Source organism: Anolis sagrei, chromosome 2, assembly GCF_037176765.1.
Source record: "Anolis sagrei isolate rAnoSag1 chromosome 2, rAnoSag1.mat, whole genome shotgun sequence".
Taxonomy (NCBI): domain Eukaryota; kingdom Metazoa; phylum Chordata; class Lepidosauria; order Squamata; family Dactyloidae; genus Anolis; species Anolis sagrei.
Window position 1 is genome coordinate 179,936,439 of NC_090022.1, and position 14,436 is coordinate 179,950,874.

At 40.4% G+C, this 14,436-nt stretch overlaps 1 non-coding gene across 1 annotated transcript; it reads left to right on the forward strand.

Moving 5' to 3' along the window:
• The first annotated feature begins 7,063 nt into the window (after nucleotides 1–7,063).
• Nucleotides 7,064–7,256, forward strand: LOC132769513 (U2 spliceosomal RNA). Its single transcript, XR_009630863.2, has one exon. It is a non-coding gene; the product is annotated as a U2 spliceosomal RNA (small nuclear RNA).
• Nucleotides 7,257–14,436: the final 7,180 nt, after the last annotated feature.

Genomic DNA, 14,436 nt, shown 5'->3' on the forward strand with positions numbered 1-14,436 from the left:
GTTGGTAGAAGCTGGGGCTAACAGTGGGGGCTCACCCTGCTCTCCGGATTCGAATAACTGAGCTTCGCAAGTTCAGCAGCTCAGCGATTTAGCCCACTGTGCTATTGGTGGCTCCTGAGATTGGTATAGCAAGTAGCATACAGTTGCAAGAGATCACCCAATTGCCTTACAGGTCTAGGAAAATAGCCAAAATGTATGTATTATGTGAAAAAAAGTCCATTATGAACATAGTGATTCTCAGAAAACCTTATAGGAAGGCTAGTTGGGAACAGCACAAATAATGCACAGCTAGTCAGGAATTGTGCAAATAACTTTCCCCCAATAATTTTCTGATAAAAAAAGTATCTTATAAAACACAGAATATTAATGTGTATCAGTAAAAGATTATAGTGCCAATAAGGATCTCATATTTTACTGATCAAACTGAGTAGAGACTAGCAGTAGACAAAAAGTGTGCTTCGTCCATTTGTTTAAAGTACCACATATGTTCTTGGTTACACCAGACAGAAGGTATTTCAAAACTTGTCTGGACAAAGTACAGCGAAGAAAAAAATATGCCATTGGGAACAAATGTGCCTGAGTTGTGGGGGATGGACTGAACTATTTCCCTTCCTCGGCCACCTTTCCCCTCAGGTCATTCCTAACTTTGATAGTTGTTTACACTAGGTAAGAACATTTCCCCCCTTCATCTGTTCCTGCAATTTCGCCTCTTAAACCTAAATTAATATCTTGTCCTCACACCTGATAGTTCTCTGTGACGGACAACATATATTCTGAATTCTAACACTATTTGAACCAGGTCACATTCGTATTTAGTGTTACCTGTAAGATGATAGTAGCAAACTCTCATCTCACCTTTCCATCTAATTCCAAGGAAGGTTTCTTGGCACTAAATCAGTGTCTGTTGTCAGTAATGGGCTGGATCAGTGTGAGCAAACATGTTTAATCCAGACAAGACAGAGGTTAATCTGTTAGCAGAATTAATTTCCTAGCAGAGATCAGGTAAAATTACTACTTCTTCCATCTTTGTGATTTCCAACATTTGTTTCTCAAAAGCATCATCCATCACCTCTTGGTTGATGGCTTGTAATAAATTCTCATCACCGTATTGCATTTGTTTATTTCTCTATTTATTTTTCCCAAATGCATTCAAACCACTTCCATGGATTTCTGTATAAATGAATTTGTGTTTAACAGATAAGGCTACTCCCTCTCCTTTGCTGCAATTCTTTCTGAATTGTAATATTCCAGTCATACTAGTTAACAACATTCTGACTATGAAGTCATATATACCTTCCTATAGTGGGATGTCAAGTTCATCTTATTTGGTTCCCAAGTTCTGTGCTTTGATTTATAAAGCAGAAGTCCCCAAGTTAAATACATCGGACTTACACATGACTCATGGATAAGAACAGGGGTGAAACAACAGGAAGTGAGAAAAATCCACTCCTCTTAGAAGAGTTATTATCATGGAGAAAAGGTGTCTCCACTGAAGCTTTCTCAGCAATCCTTATTTCCATGATAATTCAAAGTTTTCAAAATCTAGTTGTCACAGCAACAGAAAGTGAGGTGGAATCATCTGAACAGGGTCACAAAGCAAAACAAGCATTATGGGTTTTTTAATCCTTCCCTATGCTATCCAAAACTAAACAAAAATAATTATTTTTGGAGGGAGTTTGTGGTGAAGTGTAAAATTTTAACTTGCAGTTATGTATAATTATAGATAGATGTTTTAAAGGGTAAGTATTTAAAGTTGCATAACTAGGGGGGATGGTAGCCAGCTCAGCTCATGTTGAGCTGGGTTACCATGGAAACAGGGGCGGAGCCAACTGCCACTTAGCAGGGCAGCCATTTTAAAACAGTTAGTCTGTAGTCAGCAAACTACAGGAGAGGCTGGTTCTAACGTGTGTTGAGAACCAGGGAAGTAATCTGTAGTTTGAAAACTACAAGGAAAGGTTGATTCTATTGTAGTGAGAATTAGGAAGGTTTTGGCTTTTAGCCTGAGTTGTTTAAATAAGTCGAGTTGACTTATTTATATTAATAGTTAGTGTATGAGATAAAAGGTGAGAGAAACCCAGTGAGAATCTCTATTGCAGAAGAAACATCACAAAGAAAGAATAAGCTTGTAACTGAAGTAATCTATTAGGGAAAGAAACACAGTTTGAAGAAAAATAAGTTTGAAATCTACAAGCATGTAGACAATTTCAACAGAAAGGAAGAGACCATAAAAATGAACAAAATCTGGCTACCAGTATTAAAAAAACCTCTAAAATTACAACAGCAAAACAGCAGAGAGGAAACAACCAGGCACATCTTAACACCTCTCAACAAAAGATTTTCCCAGGCTCAGCCAGGCCTTCAAATGCTAATGAAGGTGGTCAGTTGAAACATTCACACCTAGCTCCAGCAGAGAAAAACTCTTTGCCCCACCCAGCCATTCCACAGATATATAAACCCATTGTCCTAATTCCAACAAACATCACTACCTCTGAGGATGCTTGCCATAGATGCAGGCGAAACGTCAGGAGAAATGCCTCTAATACATGGCCCTATAGCCTGAAAAAACCCACAAAAACCTAGTGATTCCAGCCATGAAAGCCTTCGACAATAGTTTGAAACCTGTTTAGTGGAAGGAAGAGTACTTTCCAGAGTTGTTTAAGGAATGTTATAAATGTAACCTTTGAAGATATGTGCCTCTAAGAGTGAGAAACATTGAAACCATCATGCTCCTTCTACAATTCAATAAACTTGTTACTGTTTTTCCTAAACCTCTGTCTCTGTTACAATTCCTTTCCAAGTTAAGTCACGTTATACATTAAAGAAAGAACAAGTCAATTTCACTAGCTATTAGCTATGCTATCAAATTAATAAACCCTTATAAAGTGGTGGCTCCTTTGCAAATTCCTCACAAATTGGTGGCCATCATCACAGAGTTACACTTAAAAGTGTGTCTGTTACAACTTACAGGCACATTCAACTTAAGAACCCTACAAAACCTATCACGTAATCTGTGGACTGCCTGTTTAGACATTTGAAGCTTTGCTTGTTCTCACCTATTACTTTGCTCTCTGTTTTTCTCTTTCTTAGTTTCTCCTCTAGAATTCGCATCCTTTTCTACAGTGCTTGCTTTCGAGCTGATGTTTTAGCTACCATCTCCAACCTCTCAAGGATTTAGTTAAAAGCCTTCTTGGTGAGATCTAGTATGCTTCTACCCAATACATTCTTTCCAGTCTTTTGTTAGGTGCAGCCTATCTATAGCCTGTAGTCCTCTGTCTAAGAAGTGAAGACTGTTTTCCCATATGCTAAACCTCTAACAGCATCTACATCGTATAGCATTTCTCAACCTGGGGGTTGGGACCACTGGGTGGGGAGTCACGAAGGGGTGTCAGAGGGGTCGCCAAAGACCATCTGAAAACACAGTCTTTTCTATTGGTCATGGGGATTCTGTGGCGGAAGTTTGCCCCAATTTTATCACTGGTGGGGTTCAGAATGCTCTTTGATTGTAAGCGAACTATAATTCCCAGCAACTACAACTCCCAAATGTTAAAGTCTATTTCCCCCCAACTCCACCAGTGTTCATATAGGGACATATTTAATATTCATGCCAAGTTTGGTCCAGATCCATCATTGTTTGAGTCCATAGTGCTCTCTGGATGTAGTTGAACTACAAGTCCAAAACACAAGGCCAATGCCCATCAAACCCTTCCAGTATTTTCTATTGGTCATGGGAGTTCTGTGTGCAAAGCTTGGTTCAGTTCCATCGTTGGTGTGATTCAGAATGCTCTTTGCTTGTAGGTGAACTATAAATCCCAGCAACTACAACTTCCAAATGTTAAAATCAACCCTCACTCCAACCCCACCTGTATTCAAATTTGGGCGTATTGGTATTCATGCCAAATTTGGTCCAGTGAATGACAATACATTCTGCATATTTACATTAGCAAGATCACATTTATGAAGTAGCAACTATAACAACATGAACTGTATTAATGGGTCGCAGCATTAGGAAGGTTGAGAAACACTGTCATGGCCTTAGAATCATAGAATCCTAGAGTCAGAAGAGACCTTGTGGGTCATCCAGTCCATCCCCCTGGCAAGAAGCAGGAAAATTTCATTCAAAGCACCCCCGACAGATGGCCATCCAGCCTCTGATTAAAAGCCTCTTGTCCATCTATATAAATAAAAATGTAATGTTTGTTTGTGGGATTAACATAACTAAAAAACCACTTGATGAATTGCTGCCAAATTTGGCCACAAGACACCTACTAACCCAAGGAGTGACCATCACACAAAAAATTAAATTTGTCATTTGAGAGTTGTAGTTGCTGGGATTTATAATTAACCTACAATCAGAGAGCATTCTAAACTCCATCAATGAGTTGGGGCAAGAATTGGGGCAAACTTCCCAACGAGTGACCATCACTCATAAAAACACTGAAAAAAATAGCAGAAGAGACTTAAAAAGCCAAAAAAAACAAAAAATACATTTCAATTAATGTTCAAAGCCACATAATATATACACCAACCAGGGGCAGCTCAACCCATTACCCAAAGTAAGCATTTGCAGTATAGTTGATTTTGCCCAGGGGCGCTCTTGAGAGAAAGTAGACCTTGACATATGCGAGTTGTAGTTACTGGGATTTATAGTTCACTTACAATCAAAGAGCATTCTGAACTCCACCAATGATGGAATTGAACCAAATATGGCACACAGAACTCCTATGACGAACAGAATATATATATATATATATATATATATCTCAGTGTTTGGTGGGGAGGGGGGGAAATACTGTTTGCTTACCGTTGAAAATTACCTAGGGCTGCCTCCGACACCCACACACATATACACAAATATATACACATATATACACACACAAAACACATATATACAGACTGGGCCACAGCAACACATGGCAGGGGACGGCTAGTACCTGAATAATTTACAAGTATAGTTTAAGTTTTCTGAAATGAGGACCTTAGTTACACAAACATGAAGGGATCCTGGCATTTGTTTTATGGTCAGCCCAACTATTCCTGCTTTGCATTCTTCTAGGGCTGTTATTCCTCTTTGTAATATCCTCCAGCCATCAAAGGAAACTGAATGTATGCCGGGATGATTCAAGTCCCTACTCATTCCTAGAAAGTCTATTCAGAAATGAAAAATGTGTTTGTACAGAGAAGGGAAAAGGAGGACACGTCTTGTGAAACTCCGGCCTCGAGTGAAACCACAGCAATAAAAGAATGATTGCGTTCGATGGAATGTGGCGTTTGCAGTCCAAAGCGGTGCAGCCATCTACTGGTGAGAGAGCTATTTTTACATCCGCTTCATCCAACAGGTCAAGGTGAAATGATTTGGATGAGGGATAAGCGCCTTGGAGATTCCTCAAGGTTTCTTTGGTAGCACCAGCTTGTCCAGTCCTGTCTGTTGAATTAGCTGCATTCCCACAGGGCCATAACTCTGGCAATGCGATTGGAATCCTCTCCAGGATGTGACAGGGCAACATGGCCAAAGTCCTCTATGATTCATGTCAGAGAATAAAGTAAAAGCAAAGTTCTTCCTTTACATTAAGAGGAAGCAGGGGAAAAACTAATCAAGAAGCAAGATGTCCATGGGGGTTTCAATGTACAACATAAGCAATTTATTTTGAACTAGCTGTACCCGCCATGCATTGCTATGGTCAATCTTTCTCTCCTTCTTTCTCTTCTTCCTTCTCTTTTTTTCTTTCCTTCTCTCCTTTCTTCCTTCTCTACCCCTTTCCTTCCTTCCCCTCTCTTTTTTTCCTCTGCTTTCTTCTCTCTCTATCTATTAGAATCATAGAATCATAGAATTAAAGAGTTGGAAGAGACCTCATGGGCCATCCAGTCCAACCCTCTGCCAAGAAGCAGGAATATTGCATTCAAATCACCCCTGACAGATGGCCATCCAACCTCTGTTTAAAAGTTTCCAAAGGAGCCTCCACCACACTCCGGGGCAGAGAGTTCCACTGCTGAACGGCTCTCACAGTCAGGAAGTTCTTCCTCATGTTCAGATGGAATCTCCTCTCTTGTAGTTTGAAGCCATTGTTCCACGTCCTATTTCCAAGGAAGCAGAAAACAAGCTTGCTCCCTCCTCCCTGTGGCTTCCTCTCACATATTTATACATGGCTATCATATCCCCTCTCAGCCTTCTCTTCTTCAGGCTAAACATGCCCAGCTCCTTAAGCCGCTCCTCATAGGGCTTGTTCTCCAGACCCTTGATCATTTTAGTCGCTCTCCTCTGGACACATTCCAGCTTGTCAATATCTCCCTTGAATTGTGGTGCCCAGAATTGGACACAATATTCCAGGTGTGGTCTAACAAAAGCAGAATAGAGAGGTAGCATTACTTCCCTAAATCTAGACACTATGCTCCTATTATTGGACTGCAACTCCCAGCAGTCCTCCTGATTGATCTACCTACCTACTATCTATCTCTATCTAATCTATATATCTTATCTATCTGGAGGATTGCTGGGAGTTGCAATCTGGGAATAGGAAATTGGAAATATGAAGGAATTGGGATGCTCTCAAAGAAGTCCAAGGAGAAGCAAGCTTGCAGCTTGGAAGAAGTGATTTGGAGCATCTTCCTCCCCTAAAGGGCCTGGTCTAGGGGATGCTGGGAGCTGCCATTTTCACACATATGCTATATCAACATTTAGCTTTTTGGGGGTTTTTATGTCCTTTGCACTGCTTCTTGGGAGGGGTTTATGAGTGATGGTCATTCATTGGTCTGTTAGGAGTGTAGTGTCCAAATTTCATGTCAATTCGTCCAGTGGTTTTTGAGTTATGTTAATCCCACAAATTAACATTACATTTTTATTTATATGGATGGATCCTATGAAGTGGAATGTGTCCCAACTGAGCTGAAGGTAATTCTTAGTAGTAGTAAATGTTATTGATTAGCCCTTAGGCCATATCACAATACTAAACCAAACAAAAAGCTTGATAAAACTTGATTACACTCTATATAGTAAGTAAAACACTTATTACGATACCTTAAATAAATATGATAAAACTGAATATATACATCATGTTTCCATATCATCATCACTTCTTGGCCTTTTGGCTAAGATCAAGGGTAGTATCTGTTCTTATCAGTTTAATCCTTCTTAGTGTACCAGGTCACCATGGTGTGGGTACATCATGGATAATGTGATATATTGGACACACATATATAGGTTGCTTACCTGTAAACATAGTTTCCCCAAAATGCTTTTCTTTTTTCAAAGCATACCTATTATTAAAGGGACTAAAATCTTCAGTTTGTGGAAGAGGGATATCATGAATTTAATTTGGGCGGGGGAAAAAGCTAGGATCGCTTACAAAAATTTAATTGATACCAAAGAGGGGGGGGGGGGGGACTAAATTTACCAGATTTAAAAACCTACTATAAGGCCGCCTGCATGGGCTGGCTCAGAGATTGGATACAATTCCCGAACATAAATTTACTACATTTAGAAGGACATGGTATCAGATATGGATGGCATGCATACCTTTGGTATGAAGGAGAGAGATTAAATAAGGCTTTCAATAAACATGTAATTAGTGGAAGCTTAATAGATGTTTGGAAAAGATACAAATTAGGGATGGAACCCAAAACACCCCTGTGGCTGAGGCCAATAGAAGCCATTGGGAGACCTATCTGCAAGGACGATGTCAGAACATATGGGGAACTACTTATCAGGTCCAATGGCCAATGGGCATTGAGGGGAAAGACGAATTGGGTATTAAAGATTGGTTCCGATATCATCAATTATACGAAAGATTTAAAAAAGACGAGAAGAGGGGATTTGCTTCAAAAAAATCAGATCTGGAAACTATATTAGATAAAGGGGAAAAAGGATTAATAGCCAGATTATACAAATATATTCTACACTATAATTTGGAAGATAATCGTGTTAAAACCCCCATGATCTCATGGGCAAAAGATTTAGGGAGAAGCATAGATTTGGACATCTGGGAAAACCTGTGGAACAATGGATTTAAATTTACAGTGGCAGCTTCAATTAGAGATAACGTATATAAAATATTCTACAGATGCTACATAACTCCAGCCCTCCTAGCCAAAATGGACAATTCACAAACAGGATCCTGTTGGAGGTGCAAAAGAAAGAAAGGGACTTTCTTTCACGTATGGTGGTCGTGCGAACTGGTGCAGATCTATTGGAAAAGAATAATAAAGGAAACAAATAACATGATTTACAACAAAGTAAAAAAGAACCCAGGGATGTGCCTATTAGGGATATTCAGACACAATTTAGAACAACCAGAGAGAGAAATCTGTTTGTACAGCTTTGCGGCTGCACGCATTACAATTGCCAAAAATTGGAAAGGGGAGAAAACATTAAGCATCAAAGATTGGAAGGATAAATTGTGGGATTATGCACAGATGGCTAAAATTTCAAGCAATTTGAAATATGAAAATAATGAAATATTTGAAAGAAACTGGAAGCTGGCCTTAGCATACTTGACGGGAGAGCTAAAGAAATAAAAACAAGAGGAATTTATTGAATTAGAAGTATAGAGGGTTAAATAAATTGTGCATAAATCCTGCGTGGATTAGTGATGGAAGTCAAGGTGGTGGGTAGCACTGGGGTGGGTGGAGGGGTAACTGTATGGAGGGTTGTTTGTGTATGTGTGTTTGTTTGTGTATGTGTATATTTTTGCAACATATATGGTTGGTGTATTATCTTTTCAAAATAAAATTTAATTAAAAAAAACAACAACACAGTTTCCTGAGTGGTCGCCTGTGAATTCACACATTTGGTATATTCCTGTGCTCGCGCAGGCAGCAACGGACACTCACAAGCTCACTTAACTGACCGTTAGAGTAGCCCCACCCCTTTCTCCCCACTCATATAAATAGCCCTGCCATGGGGCTACCGGCCAGTTCTTCCGCCGCAAAAGCAGTCAGAAGTCCTGGGGCATGACCATACAAAGTGGGGAGGATGGGCGGGGATGTGTGAATTCATGGGAAACTATGTTTACAGGTTGTTGTTGTTCATTCGTTCAGTCGTCTCCGACTCTTCGTGACCTCATGGACCAGCCCACGCCAGAGCTCCCTGTCGGCCGTCACCACCCCCAGCTCCTTCAAGGTCAGTCCAGTCACTTCAAGGATGCCATCCATCCATCTTGCCCTTGGTCGGCCCTTCTTCCTTTTACCTTCCACTTTCCCCAGCATAATTGTCTTCTCTAGGCTTTGCTGTCTTTACAGGTAAGCAACCTATATTTTCCCCGCATGGTCAGCCTGTGAATCCCACATTTGATAGACTAGCAAACTGCTAACCTTGGTGGAGGGCGTCATGCCACAGCTGAAAAGAGGACCGCCGGCCGAAGGTTGCATCTCTCTTGGACGTCACATCCAGCTTGTAATGTGTCACAAAGGTCAATGGTGTAGACCAGGTTGCAGCTCTGCACACTACATCCAGGGGTACTCCCCTCATGAAGGCAGTCGATGTTGCCACTGTTCTTGTGGAATGAGCTTTCACCTGCAAAGGCATTTCCCAGGGGTTGCATGTGACGTCTGTAGACTGTCCACGTCTCACAGGCATATAGCAGGGTTGGGAGGACAATGGCTTTATAAACAAGCACCTTGGTATCCCTACGGATGTCCCGGTCCTCAGACACTCTCTGCTTCATTCGGAAAAATGCTGCACTCGCAGAGCTCAGGCGGTGTTGAATTTCAGTGTCAATGTTGACTTTGATGGAGAGGTGGCTGCCAAGGTAACAGAAATGGTCAACATTTTCTAATGTTATACCATTAAGTTGTATTTCTGGTATTGGAGAGGGGTTGCTGGAGACTGCTGGAACAGCACTTTGGTTTTCTCAATGTTTAATGACAGGCCGAACTTCACATATGCTTCTGCGAAGGTGTTTAGAGTGGCTTGTAGGTCTTCTTCTGAATGTGCACCAAAACGTTGTCATCAGCATACTGGAGTTCTATAACAGATGTTGTTGTAACCTTGGTTTTGGCTTTCAGTCTGCTGAGGTTAAATAGCATGCCATCTGTCCGATAGACGATTTCCACTCTGGTGAGAAGCTTCCCGTCAACAAGGTGAAGCATCATAGCGATGAAGATGGAAAATAAGTTTGGAGCAATAACACATCCCAGTTTGACACCTGATTCTACCTTAAATGGGTCACTATGGGAGCCATTGCTGTCCAAGACTGTTGCCATCGTGTCATAATGGAAGAGCTGCAGGATGTTCACAAATTTGTCAGGGCACCCAATTTTTTGGAGAATGGTCCAGAGAGCGCTGCGATTCACTGTGTCGAATGTCTTTGCAAGGAGAACCATCATTATGGTCCATGTGCATAATGATCACCCCATAGCAATGGGCATGTCACACTATCTCCACCTCACAGAAGAGCACAGCCAAAACCTGTGCACATCTAAAGCAGCTCACACAAGAGTATCTGATTGCAGTAGAAATGTGGTATGTGGCCGGGTGGCGAAACACAAACTGGCTACCAGAGGGCATACTCCAAGAGAAAGCCAGGCTCCTCATGGCCTGCCTGAAATGCCACATGCAGCCACAAGAGGGCGGCCCTTTCTTTCCTTGTTCTGCACATAGGAATCAGCACACTTGAAAAAAACCAAAACTAGGCAAAGTTCTATTATTTCCATCAACACCACTGATTCTACGCACATATTCACATTCCAGATAGATAATGTAGCAACTAGCAGTTACAATTCTAAGTTCACATGTTCACTGTTGGCAAGCTGTCTTCTGACTCATGGCAAATTGGATCTCTGATTTCCAAATCCACAAAGAGTAGTTAAGATTCTGGAGTGTTTTAGGTATATTAATTTATCTGTGTTTGTTCTAAATTACCAATCCCAATGGAGACAAACTTGAGTCAACTGTTCACCATGTAAATAAGAGAGATTCAAGTGGGGCCCCTTTAATGGTATTTAGGTCATTGCTGATATGCCATCAAAAGACAACCGATGTCACTCATGCATGGAAGCTGGGAACCAAGCTCAATCTTAAGTTTCCACATACCACACTGGAGCCATACACATATGGAGTGCTGAGAGTTAAAAAAGACTTTATCTCCATATGTCTCTATGCAGTGTTCGGTTTGAATTAGCCAATTAACAGCAACAAAGATGTTCTATCGCAGGAAACTTTAGTAGCATTAAATACATGCAAAGTTGTTTTTGTAAAGAAAGGGAGGGGTCCCCACTTGGAAAAAGACAGCCGTGAAAATATACAGGGTTGCCATAGTAAGCCTTGGGTTCTGTACCAGATTTCTTTCTCTTAGTGAAAAGGAAAGAGTGATGATGCATTCCAATGTAGAAGGTTTTTATTCTCTAAGGTGCTCCACTATTCAGAATATTTCCTCGAGAGCTGATGTCTGTTAGAAACATATACGCATCCAAGAAGGAGAAAAAAATTAAGGCTACGCAGGTCTTAAATACATATCTGTAAAAAATGAACTGCTTCCCTATATAATTCAAAACCTAAAATCATGACATCTAAAAGACATCTGGGTGACACCTGTTCAGTGCCTCCATAACTATTTCTATAGCTAATTTAGCTCTTATTTATTTATTTTCTTATTTATTTCGAACATTTTTACCCCACCCTTCTCCACCCCTAGGGGGACTCAGGGCGGCTTCCAATTGGCAATAATTCAATGCCGCATCATAAAATACAAAATAGCAAATATAACAATTAAAAACATAAACATTTAAAATAAAGATTAAACAGTATACTTAAGATCCATTTAGCTATTGCCAGCCTGGTGGCTATTTATCTGTTGTTGTTCATTCGTTCAGTCGTCTCCGACTCTTCGTGACTATTTATCTAGCCATATACTAATGATTACTCCGCTTAACTTATCCAAATCCACTTCCAGGCCATAGTAAAACATTATCAATTGTCTTTTAACCTAATTGCCCAAAGGCCTGGTCCCACAACCACGTTTTTACCTTCTTTCTAAAGGTGAGGAGGGACGACAATGACCTAATATCCCCAGAAAGCTAATTCCACATGCAGGGGGCCACCACCGAGAAGGCCGTCCCTCGTCCCCACCAAACGTGTTTGAGACAAAGGCAGGGCCGAGAGCAGGGCCTCCCCAGAAGATCTTAAGCTCTGAGGTGGGACGTAGGAGATACATTCGGACATGTATGCTGGACTGGAGCTGTATAGGGTTTTATAGGTCAAGACCAGCACTTTGAATTGTGCTCGGAATTGGATCTCCTACTCCCCCCCAAACCTGTTCCTGGCATTGCTACAACTGCACTGTAAATAAACTGGCACTCTTCACTCATCCCATAATGAACGGACTTGCAATTGCAAAAAGTGCCAAAAATTGCCCTTGGTGTCCTGTGGTTGAGGCAGTGTTATCCACTTATAGCTACTGTGCTGTTGTAGAGAATGGGCTTTTGAAAGGACAAGAGTTGGTCATGTTCTTATGGCAATTCCTGATGCCAAGAACTACCCAGATTAGAAGACCTAGCCATTAAGTCTATGGATTTAATTTTTCTCTTTAGAACGCTGTGCCCACATAACAAGAACATCAGTTTTGAAACTCTCCCAGATCTAGTCTTTATCCAAAGCAAGGCTAAGGCCACCGATTTAAGCCTCTGAAGACTCATTAATGTCTGACACCATGTAACTTCATTCAAGATCTATGGACAGCCAAAAGCAACATACATCATTGTGAGTGGTAAAGAACACCCAAACCCACCATGGTTGTTTTCCCTGTTTCCCATCATGGTCAACTGTGAATTGCGCATATGATAGTTTCAGTGCCTGAGCAGACAGCTTCGGAACCTTCTAGATAGATTTGAAAAACTTTGGCGGTTAGCCCCACTCACTCTCCCCTTGCGAGTAGAAGTAGCAGGTGGCCAGAGCCACCACCTCAGTTCTTTTTATCCGCCGCTTATGCAGCAGCTATGGAACACCTCTCTCCCTTTGACTAGTATTATTATTATTATTACACTGTTCAACGGAGAAAAAGTTTCGGGCCTGAAAATAGTTGTTCTTTTATGATTTTGGGGTGCTGAAAACGAAAATGATATTTAAAAATGTATATTGGCTCTAGTTTTTATGATATAAGCAATCACGTATGGTTGAAAAAATGCATATTGCGACTTACACTGTGGAAGATTCTAGAAAGTTGCGGGCCTGAAAATAGCTGTTCTTTTATAATTTTGGGGTGCTGAAAATGAAAATGACATTTAAAAAAGTATATTGGCTCTAGTTTTTAAGATATAAGCAATCACGTGATCACGTATGGTTGAAAAAATGCATATTGCGACTTACACTATGGAAGATTCTAAAATACTCTAGAAAGTTTGATGATGCAGTATTAGTGCCGTGTGCAAAAGCCAGAAAGCCCTAAATGGACTCCATCAATGCTGTCAGACTACTGCTGGAGCATTGTAAGAGACAATCCTTTCCTTGAATACAAAAGAAAAGTCAAGAGAAGCAAACAGGATATAAACTAAAGTCACTATTAAAGCGACATTTAAACTTTCAGACTTTTCAACTGCATTAGGCCTACTAATATAGTTTCTTGCTGCACCAACATAAACAATAGACTAATTAAATAAATATTTCTCATGTATAAACTATTGGCAATATAATTTGACTAAAATTTAGTAAATATTCACGGTTTATATAAATGCAGTAAGGTTAGGCGCATTATCATAATATTAACGAATTACCTATTGTGAAGAAAATTGAAATAGCTGTTGCATAAAAACCAGAGCCAATTAACACATTTAATTATTATATTTGAATTCAGCATGTTAAATTTATTAAGAAATGGCAGATTTCGTTTCCGTAACTGAGACAAACTGAAAATTTGTAGAACAGCGTTATTATTATTATTATATTCTTATTATTAAACTGTGTTACTGGTTTTGGTTTTTGCCTGGACTACACTACATATCAGGCTGGTAATGGCATTTACCGCCTCTTTTGTGAGGGGGTGTCTTAACCAGCATGCAATTGTTTTAATGAATCTTCACATATAGCCCTGACATTCCTGTGCCTTCCCCTAAACCCCAATTTCTGGAAAAAAGACTAGGTGAAAACAATGGTCTAAGGGATGCAGTTTTGTCCCCAAAGTTGCTTCATAAATTGCCCCAGCCCACAATAGAAAAAAAAAATCACTTAAAAAAGCAATGAAGCATCACTTGTTTTGGAAAGCAGTGATTGTGCAGACAGCATGGCACTAACTTCTGCTGCTATACATGTGCCTTATGCATTACCGACCTCACTTACAGGACCTCCTATTTCCTTATGTCAAGGCACCCTTTAATACAAGCGTCGTCAAACTCGCTCAGGGTCAACCTAAGTCTGAAATGACTTGAAAGCAAACAACAACAGCAACAATCCTATCTCATAAGCCAAAAGCAGGCCCACACTTCCCATTGAAATACTAATAAGTTTATATTTGT